Raw genomic sequence first — 10,911 nt, 5'->3', positions numbered from 1 at the left:
AGCGAAGAAAGCCAGGCAGGCACCTTTCGGAGAGAGCTGCGCTCTTGTCCCTGGGTGAGTGGGTGGCTCCCTTTCCCTTGCCCCCTCCCCAGACCCAAACGCCGCCGGATCTATTTTTAAACCTGTGCCTGCCCCTTTCTTTTCCCCTTCCCGACTCAGCCGACAAGCCCACCCCCCCCCCCCCACCCCCAATTTTGTGATTTCGCTTTGCTCTGACGTCGCCTGGAGAGAAAAGGGGGGGGGAGGAAGAGACTGCAGCAAATTGGGCAAGGCCTGGGATTTGAGGCGCCGGCTGGGGAAGGGTTAACCCCCTGTGACTGTATGTTAATGAGATCCACGGTAATAGGAGGAGGCTGGCTTTCGCCGAAGCCGCCGCTGCCGCTGATGGGGAAAGCGATGAGCGCAGTGCCAGCCTGGAGCCGAGCGAGGAGCGCACACCAGGCAGGCAGCGGCCCTGGCACCAAGGCTGGGCAGCGGAGTGCGCGTGTCTGCCCGTGTGTGTGAAGCGGAGGGAAGGAGGGAGAGAGGGAGGGAGGGAGGGCGAGCGGGGAGGGAGGGAGGGAGGCAGAGGCAGCTCCCCAGCCATGAAGCCAGCGGCGGCGTGAAGGCGAACCCAGGCGAGGCTGCCGGGAAAGCGCGGGTGCCAGGCGGCAGGCAGGCAGGCAGAGCCCACTCCCCGCCCGAGGTGGGCAAGAGAGAGAAGCGTCTGCCCATCTCCCGGCAGGAGAGTCAGCCGGAACCACTTTCGGAATACAGATACGTGCCCAGCTGTGGGTTTCCATGAATCCGGACTCAGTGTGGATTACCGCTCCCTAATTCCGAAGAGGAGGAGGAGGAGGCAGCGTGGGGAGGAAGCTGGGTGCCCCCCAAAAGAAGAGGCGGGAGCCGCTCCGGAGCGCGGGTAAGTGGCCGACGCCGGGCAAAGGGGTGGCCGTGCCTTCCGCCCAGCCGGGCTCCCTCCGCACCCGAATGCCCAGCTCAAACTGGCGAGGGGTGGGCGGGTGTTTAGGAGGTGATGCCGCGCTCCCACCCATCTTGCTCTAGTCCACCTTCGTGGCGCTTTGCCTCCCAACGCTCTTGGGATGTCTACATCCCCATTTGACAGAGATATGCCTGTGTCGTATTTGTGGTGGGGGTGCTTGCCATGCTGTCCCCACCTGCCCTCTCCGGGCTCTTCTCCTTCTGGAATTGGGTCCGCTGCTTCACCGTGGAGCTTCCATCAGCCTTTCAGAGAAGCCCCAGATTAGGTTTGTCTTTCTGGAAACACGTGTCCCTTCGGAGCCCGTCCTTTCAGCGGGGACAAGACTCCCCAGAGGTTCTTTGCAGCTGCAGAGAAAGGTTTCACCCCCTTCCAGGTGAAGGATTTCTTTCGGTACCTCCCATCCCCATTCCTCATTTAATGGGATGCTTTGCTTGTCGCTGATAACCTGCTCAGCACTTGGGGAAGGCAAGTGCATTACAGGAAGCAAACAGGTTCCGAAGGGAGGAAGGGGGAGTTCCCATCGAGAGAGCCTCCTTGCTCTTGTAGAGTTTTCAACTGCTGATGAGACATGCCTCTGAAAGCATCCTTCCTGGGCTCAAGAGTATCTTTCCAGGGAGGGAATCAATCTATACTGCAAACCGGGAAACCTCAGAGAAAGACAATGACAAGCCTGCCTTGAATAAACCTTGCCAAGAAATAATAATAATAACAACAACAACAACTTTATTTTTATACCCCTCCACCATCTCCCCGAAGGGACTTGAGGCATCTTACATATGGGACCAAGCCCAAGCATACAACAAGATTACCAAGTAAAAATGCAGTTTAAAACATAGTAACAAATGCAATTAAAGCAACAGGGTATAAAACATCATTGAAATGTATCAAAACCAAACCACAGTAACCAGGAATATGGTAGGGATAATCAGAATTAGAGAGGGTTGGGCATGGTCTTGTGCAAAAAGCAGAATATAGGGCCAGGGCTGGGGTAAAGTGCTGAGAACACTCTATCTAAGAAAACCTTAAGAGAAGTCTCCATGAGCTGGAATTGACTTGAAGGCACATGACAGCACACCATTAAGTGATGCACAAAGCACCTGCCTCCCAAGGTGTGTATATGCACACTGCATAAATGAGCCCATCCTTTACATTTCCTATCTGCTGCATGGCAAACAGATGGGTTACTTAGCACCCTTGTTTGGTCAGTCTGATATGGTATACTTCTCCAGAACAAGCCTTGAGTGCTCCCAAAGTTTCTGGAGTTTATGGATAGTTAAGTGCTCATATTTCAGCACACAGTGACATTAGACAAAACCTCATGGATTGATAGGAAACAAACTCATATTATAGCCAGGGGAAAAGGATATCTCATTGTGTTGAGTGAGGTTAGCATGTGATCAAAAGAAGATACTAAACAAGGCTGCTATATGTTTGTGTGTTGTACACATGCATGTCTGCACATACACCTATGTTTGTTTCCTAGCATTTCTGCAGGATTTATGTAAGTCGTCAATGAAATGGACCAGTCTAGCAGCTCTGCCTGATTGTACTTTATGAGCTCTTATCAGCTGGATGACACTGTCTGACCAAGTGAAGTAAATGACCTACTTCTCCACTCTGGACAGACTATGATTACTATATTTTATAGAGAGCAATTGCCCATTCAAAGCCAGAGTATTGATATCCTAAGCAATTATTTCCCTTTATATTCCCCATGGTGAGCTCCTCATTCCTTCTGTGAACCTCTGGCTCAGTAAAGGTGTTGTTCCTTTACAATATAAATGAGATGACTAAATGAAAGCAGCTAGCTAAAGATAGAAGTTCAGTACAGAGTTTGGTTTTTGAGATGGAATATATAGCACTTAGTAAACACCTTTCTTAACTCTATGCAATCTTCACTACAAAAAGATGAAGTCATTCTATTTACTCTTTATTGCCCATATCATTCAAATACAGATTTGTAGAGTTTCCCCCCATCCCAGCCAAACTTACAGATAGTCTTTTTTTGTTTGCTGTGGGAACATGTTACAGATACTGTTTTAGAATCTGAACAGATTCCACAAAAGTGAGTTATTTCTCCTCTCCCCCCTCCCTTGCTGGTGATGCTTCTTTGTTAACTCTGTAGTCAGCTCCTCTCCTCAATTGAAGAATCTGAACTTTCTAGGAGCAAAGAAAGCAAGGAACAAAACTCAACATCCCAAACACCCTGAGAGCATCAAATAAATGCCATCATCTTCCTTTGGCTCTTTATGTGTGTTCAGCAAATTTCATGCAGCATGGGACAATATAGCTCAAGGAAACAATGTTTACAAGCGAATGGGCCACAGAGTCTTTCAAAGAGGTCTGTTTTATTCTAAGAGTCACAATGCTGAAAGGAGTAGTAAAAACTTTAAATTGAATTGCACATTTGTTTACTTTCTTCTCTTAGGAGGTTGGTATATCCAATGTTCCATGGTAATATTTAAGACTTAGGTTGACAGATGTTGGAAAGAATTCTAAGGCTATTAGAATGCCAACATAAAATACTCAAAGGCAATGAGGAGGTCTGTACATGTTCTGTCAGAGCTTCCCATAATATACCAGCACTCCAAGAAGAATGATGAATGTGGGTAAAAAAATCTTCCTAGGTATCCATAACTAGTGCTTATGTATCATGTCAGACTTTGCCCACTTTTGCAGTTGTTCAAAAGCAGACTTTCTCTGAAACAATTAAAATTAAGCCAGGCTTCACTAGAGACAGTGTAAATTGTTACTTTGTTATTTTCAGTTTCACTGTGTTTCCAGTCTTGTCCTGGATTTGTGTATGTATATTCAAGTTGCCTGTTGATTTATGGCAACCCCATGAATAAGGGTTTCTTGAGCAAGGAGTACTCAGAGATAATTTTGCCATTTCATTCCTCTGGAATATAACCCATAACACCTGGTATTCATTAGCAGTGTCCCATTTAAGTACTAACCAGGGATCACCCTACTTAGCTTCCAAGATCAGACAGGATCTGGAACCTTTAAGGCATTTAGGCAGCATCCCTGACATTATATGTGTCTTAATTCCATTGCTCTTCCAGCTTTGCTATCACAAATGTGTCTGCTTGACCATCCATCAACTTTTAAACAACTGTAATTCTTTCTGCTCTGTTCCTAGAACATTTTATTACTCTTTTACAAGAAAAACAACAATAGTAAGGAAAAGCTCCACTCTCTGCCCAACCTGAGCCAGCAGGCTTTTGAGAAACAGAGCCTTTTCCCATTTCCAAACAATCCTGATTATTCAGCTAATCTTTATTTCATGGGCATGTTACAAGAAACACACAAACAGAGGGAGAGAGAGTTGAAGGCGGTGACACGTTTAAAATACACAAGAAAGGCACTGGCAGGAATATAATCGTCCTTATTCCTGCTGACATGAAATATTTATGGCTCTAAGTTGTGGTGAGGTTCTCGCTCCATCCCCCTTTGCTTTGCCATCTTCTTCCCACCATTCACCCTCAGTAAAATAATATTTAAACAATCCAACATGGGGCCCTTCTTTCTGACACTCTTCCCCCCCCCCCAGCTGTCTCTCTCTAGCTGCATACAGCTGTCTACATGCATTGCCAGGGGGTACAATGTACTTCTGTCCATCACTACAAATGGGAAAACCAGGAACTGCTAGCCAAGCGACTACTCAAATCACCAAGACCCATGCATTGTGTTACAGTCTGTTAACTAGAAATAATTCACAACTGTCCATTTGACTGAGGGGTGAGGGGAGAGGGGAGAAATCCACAAAAGAGACCCCCATAGACACACTGTTTGCCCACCCCTTTTCTTCCATTTCAGATGCTTGTCTTCCGCAGCAGACTTCTGCTTTCACCCTCAGGCATTCTGCTATTAATTCATTAGATCGGAACCTTCTTTCTTTCTTTTGGTCCCTCTTGGTATTCCCCCTTCTTCATCCCCCATCCCACTCTTCAATCCAATCCAAATGGTGGTGAATGGACAAAACTCCCTCAAGGGAAACATTTTTTCACTTAGTTACAAAGATTTCATGGCTAATTAGAGTAAATGTGGTTTTCAGAGTGTTAATCTCTTAACCAACTTGGCTTGCAGGCCACAGAGCTTACAAAAGCAAGAGAATGCTGAAGTAGAAAGAAGTGTAGTTTCTTAAGTTTTTTCTCAATATTGATAGTAGCCTAACCTATTGATAGCAGCCCTTGATCAAGATTAGCTTCACTGCATACCTCAGCTAAGCATTCTTTTATTGGTCAGGATACCCTTTTTCATCTAGATAAGGTTTTATCTCCTCCTACCATACATTCATATGACATGAATTCCGTCTCTGTGAAAGCCTAAATGGGTGAAGCAAGGGAAAGAAAGGAGGTTTCATCATTAAAGAAGATATCTTTCAAGCTTCAGCAATGATTACTTTCAACCGTGGTAGCAGTGTGGTGGAGTTGTTAGAGCATTGGGCTCTAGCATTTGGAAGATCTGGGGTTCAAATCCCAGCTCAATCATGAAGCTCACCAAGTAATCTTGGGCTAGTCATTCTCATCTTCTTCAAAGCTGAACTATTGCACATGGTTGCTGTTGTGATGAAAGATGGAGAGAAATGGGTCTGCACTTTGCACTCACTGGAAGAAAGGTGAGATAAAAATGTGGCAAAAATCAAACAGACATAAGGGTGTAGGCAAAATATTGTCCTGGTCGGGTATGAATTACTTCCTAAAGCCATCTCCCCCAATCTGATGCCCCCATAGATTTTTTCTAGCCAGCTTTGCCAATGGTCATGACAGGAGTTGTTGCCCAACAGTTCAGAAAGGTTTCAGGCTGGAGAAGATTGGTGTGTCATTCTAAAGAAAACCCAGCATAAAAAGGTACCAGATTTTGGAAGCTAAGCAGAGTTATCCCTGCATAGTATTTGAATGGCAGACGGCCAACAAATACCAGGTGCTGGAGGCTATATTTCAGAGCAAAGAACTGACAACACCCCCTCTGAGTATTCCTTGCCTAAGGAAACCTGATGAAAAATTCATAGGGTCACCACAAGTCAACAGACAACTTGAAGTCATGCAGACACACACACACAGCTTCTGAAGTATGATGATAACAAGAAATGGTGCTGATTTATAGATGAAACCTCCCAGTTTTGTTTTCTGTCAAGCCAGGTGTAATGATTCAGCCCTGTTGGTATCTCAGTTTCCAATCTGTGTAGTGAAAGCCCAGACTTGTTGTCTCTCATGTACAATCTTAGAATACACCTACTGATAGAAAGAAGTGGTAAGAGGCAGAATGCTGTGGGCTATGGCCAGCATGTTCATTTTGCTTTGAGGCCACTGTTATGTGAATGACAAGTAGAGCAAACCAATTATTTAAGATTCTTCTGACATCATTTTTTGGATCCAGAAGGTTTAATGGTGGCCTTAATAACCAGTCCTTTTGTGCGTGCATAGGAGAGGGCAGTGACCTTTCTTGATTTAAAAGAAGTTTCACACCCTGGAACATATGGTTTCTGCAAGGTTTGCAAACCACCTGCCCTTTGATATAATTTGGACATAAAGCCCAACTAAGAACCTTCAGGGTGCTGAGGATCCTAAAACTTGGCAGAAACAGAGCCACTGATTAAGAACGCCATGGAATTTATATATAGCAATTTGTTCATTGAAATCTGTGTGTCAAACCCTCCTTTGCATGCTCAAGACACCTAAAGGCTTTTTACTGACTTTCATCTTTTCCTTTTTCATGTGGATGGGTATGGAAATTTGCAGTGCAGTCTTTCCCCACTAGAGGGGGGCTTTGGCAGATCAGAATGGATATACTGAAGAGTGGAGTTTGAGGAAACCCTTTTCAAACTCTGCTATAGATTGTTCCTGAGGTGGTGACATCCCTCAAGACGCACGGTGTATGTTTGTTAGTATATGAGTGTGGATATTCATGCACTTGTATTAAAAAAATTCCTGCTGTTTTGTGCAGTCCTAGCTGAGAACTGTGCAAGATGGCAATAAGTAGTATTTGAGGCCTAGATAAACATGGGCGGATTGACCGTAGATCTTTTTCTCTGTCTGGGGGAAAAGTCCTACTCTTGGAATATTTCCAGCGTGGTCTCATCTTGTGGTCTTCCTGCTGTTACCAAAATTTAGCTATAAACATGCTCACAGGTGGTGGTAAAATTATATCAGGAGGGTTAAGAAATCTACAAATACATCAACCTGGCAAAGCAAGGTCAGTAGAGGTTTCTCTTTGTGTTTCTAATCCAATAAAATCTAACCTTGTGCCTTGTCCGCCTCTTGCTGTTTTGCTTGAATTTTGTCCCATCTCTGTGCTTCACTGGCTGGCAGAATACAGCACAGCTTTACTATGTTGACAAATAAGGCTGCCACTGGCATCTCTGCAGGGGAGTGCATGCCAATGAAGGGGTGCTGGGGAAAAGTTGGCTTTCCCTTATTCTGATCTGATCTAGCCCAGCTTGTGTTTCTGTGTTTAATCTCTGCTTTTCTTTGGGTAGAAATTGAACTGGGGAGTGAGGTAGCTGGAACGGAGGAAGAAGGATGAAAATATGAAAAGAGAGATACATGTATTGTGTTATAAACATGTAATCCTGCTTTGCTGTGGCTAAAATTACATTAAGAGCTAGAGATAAAAGGCATTAGAATATATATATATATATATATATATATATATATATATATATATATATGCCAGATCAGAGTGATAGTAAGCTCAGTCAGACAAGCCATCACTCCAGTGCACTCACACAGAGACATTTCCAAGAGAGAGAAGAAGCAAATGATGTGCCTGCTGGCCAATATGCTGGCACGCTACAGTTGGAAAAGAAATGGGGCTTTGTTTAGTATGTCCATAAGGGCTTGTTGAGCTATTGCAATTGACCATTTTCATAAAGCATTAGAATGCTCTGCTGGTGGGAGCCAGAACTTGGAAATGTTAATGCTTGGAGAGTAAAGTTCCCAGAATTCCCCTACCAGCTCTGCCAAGAGTCATAGTAGAACCAGTTTTGCAATTAGGAATAAATACGCTAGGCTGAAGAACCTCAAAGTTCCACAGAAAACAGCGACATATACTCATGACCCTGCTCAAGGAAGCAGTCCAAAGTGAATGGGCACCAAAAAGTATAGTGAATGCTAAACACTGAAAAGCTCTTCCATGTTTCAGTGAAGGCCAAGCGAAGTGTCTCGCTTTGCTGAGAAAAGAGAGTGTCAGCAGGGCAAATCCGTTGGTCCACACACAGCTTCCTCTTGGCAATGCTTTCCTCATCACATGGGGGAAGTGTTGCCCTCCCAGCAAGCACGGGAAGCTTCCCGTGTTGCGGGCAAAGTGTCCACTGACGCTGTTAAGGGCAGGGCCTCTGCCAAAGGTCACACAATGTCATGTAATGGTGGGCATGGAGCTCCATGCATTACATGATGCGAAAGCATCATGAGATGCTAAATTCCCCCGCTCTGATGAGGTCCTATGGCCCCTTCCACACAGCTGAATAAAATCCTACATTATCTGCTTTGAAGTGGAATATATATCAGCGTGGACCCAGATAACACAGTTCAAAACAGATATTGTGGGATTTTTCTGCCTTGATATTCTGGGTTATATGGCTGTGAGGAAGGGCCCTAAAAAGCCATTGGAAACTGTGCATATGGAAAAAAGCATTTTCTGCTCAGGAAACAATATTCTGCACAGAAAATATTTCTGCATCACAATATTTTGTTTTGGGATGGGAGTATTAGAGTAGAGAATGGATCAGTTATGGGAACTTTTGGGTTTTTCTTTTGAGTTCCACAAATAAAGTTCATGGCATCTGACCCTCTGTTTCAGGGAGCAAAATGCCTTGGGCCATCACTATGTTTACTGATTGATGGCTCTAACTGTATTATCTGTACTGATCAGTCACCAAGGGGCCTGCGACTATTTTGTGGCAACAGGGTTTGTGTAATGAGTCTCAAATGGCATTCCAAAATACTGAATCTAAGCATTCTCGCTCTGTTTAATACAATTGCATGGAGACCTTTTAGAATTCTACCTCCTGCTGAGATATCATGGAGTGCAATATCCCCATCCCCATTATTATTAATGTGGTATTAACCACTGTGGGAACTGAATGGCTAGAATAGGTTAATAGGTTACACCTAATTAGTAAACCCATTAAAATCAATGGGACTTAAGTTTCTGGTAGTTAACAAGTACCATTTGTTTTAAGAGATTGTCTCCAAATAAAATTAACATTGGCTGTAGCTTTACAATACTGACATAATGGCATGTCTTCAGATAAGGGAATATAAAAATCTATGGCACTTGTTACTTGAAGATAAACCAGGTGCCCAAAGTAATTTAAATTACTGGACATGATTGCGGCTGAAACAAATGAGAACTTGGGAGCTAAACTGTTTACCTCCTCTATCTTGTTCCATGTCATATTCCTCCTACGCTCCCTTGTTTGTGTTGTGCCTTTTATATTGTAAATCGTGGGCAGCTGCTGTTTTTCTATGGTTGCCTTTGCCAACCAACAGCATTACGTTTTAGACCATAGTTCCCATCAGCCTCAGCTGACATTGTCAAGGTAGTGGGAGTTGTAGTCCTAAACACCTAGACTGTCAGGTTAAGGATGACTGCTTTACCCATTCTACCTCGCTTACTGGTAAATAAACATCTATCACCTGACTACTTTCTATTGAATCTGCTAGGATACACCAATGAGGACAATTGCAAATCTGAGGGTACTACTTCTGATGACACTCTTCTAGTTTCTCCTGTAGAGGGCCAGACCTTTCTCCAAGTGTTGTTAAAAGTAGAAAGGGGTAACTCAATTTGCTGTTCATGGTAAGTTGCCTGGCACACTTATCCCCTTCCCTAATGTCTGCAGATGTCAACATTAATATTTGTAGAGAAAGGTCTTCAGATGAACACAAAAACTCCCATTACTACAAATGTCAATGCTGTTTATGCAGACATAAGGAGGGAGGAAGCATAATCTGTGTATTTATTATCAAAGGTGGAACAATTCAGTGTTGAATCAATGATAGTGATAAGGATAATAGTGATGATTTTAGAAGAGGATTCAGGTGAAACTTATATGTAAGCTTTTGCTTGTCTTGGACATATCTATAGAAAGAAATGGATCCGCATTTATAGTTTTATTATTGAATTATTGCATTTCAAAATTAACAAGTTGGGTTTTAAATCTCAATTTGAAACAGGTTGAGTGTGTCAGAAGCCTATTGTTTGATTTAATAGTTTGAAGGAATAAATTAATAAACCTAGAATCATAGAATAGTAGAGTTGGAAGAGACCTCATGGGCCATCTAGTCCAACCCCCCGCTAAGAAACCCCCCCCCCCCCTTGCTGGAAAACCATTATTTAAACCTCAGGATGACAGGGTATTCCTGTAGGTCCAGGCAGACCCATACTACCCTTAACATGGCATCCAGGAAATATTCCTTTTCTTTGTGTTTTCTGGCCAGTTTTCCTGAGGTTGTCCATTATGTCTTTTTTTTTAGCTTACACAGTTATTAAACAGATCACTGTTTCAGATCCGTCATATTCAACAGGCCACTCTAATCCAAAGCAGCAAATATCTCTCTCCCTTCAGTTCAATCATGCCAAGCTACCTATTATTATATGTGAAATAGAAAACCCTACATGTGCCTCTTCCCCTCTTTTGCAGAGAAAAAAATACAATGAAAAAAAAAGTACATAACAAATTACTATCTTTTCATGACATCCAAAATCTATAGCTGGAGGCAGTTCTACCTAAAGATAGGGCTGGACATGCATATAGAATTCTTCCTCTGCCAGCTTCCTTTGACTCTAAATTCCTCCTACATGTCTCACACCTGCTCTTTCTGACTCTGTTCTGTGGAAATCCTGCAACCTACCCTGAGGTGGCATTTTCTGTGCTTCTGCTCTGTCTCAATGTTATAACGTTGTGTTCCCAAAGGCCTCAC

The 10,911-nt window shown here is 43.6% G+C and overlaps 1 protein-coding gene across 3 annotated transcripts in view; it reads left to right on the top strand.

Moving 5' to 3' along the window:
- Positions 1-228: 228 nt before the first annotated feature.
- The window catches only part of plxna2 (plexin A2), a 555,589-nt gene continuing 544,906 nt past the window's right edge, over positions 229-10,911 (top strand). For 2 of the 3 annotated variants that reach the window (XM_008116576.3, XM_062978633.1), the window contains exon 1: positions 229-901. The gene's annotated coding sequence lies outside the window, so the exon portion shown is untranslated. The remainder of the gene's footprint in view (positions 902-10,911) is intronic. The other variant, XM_062978634.1, reaches the window with a different exon arrangement.

The sequence above is a fragment of the Anolis carolinensis genome, chromosome 4 (assembly GCF_035594765.1).
Source record: "Anolis carolinensis isolate JA03-04 chromosome 4, rAnoCar3.1.pri, whole genome shotgun sequence".
Lineage (NCBI taxonomy): Eukaryota > Metazoa > Chordata > Lepidosauria > Squamata > Dactyloidae > Anolis > Anolis carolinensis.
Note: the sequence above shows the minus strand (reverse complement) of the source record. Positions and strands in the feature narration are given on the sequence as shown.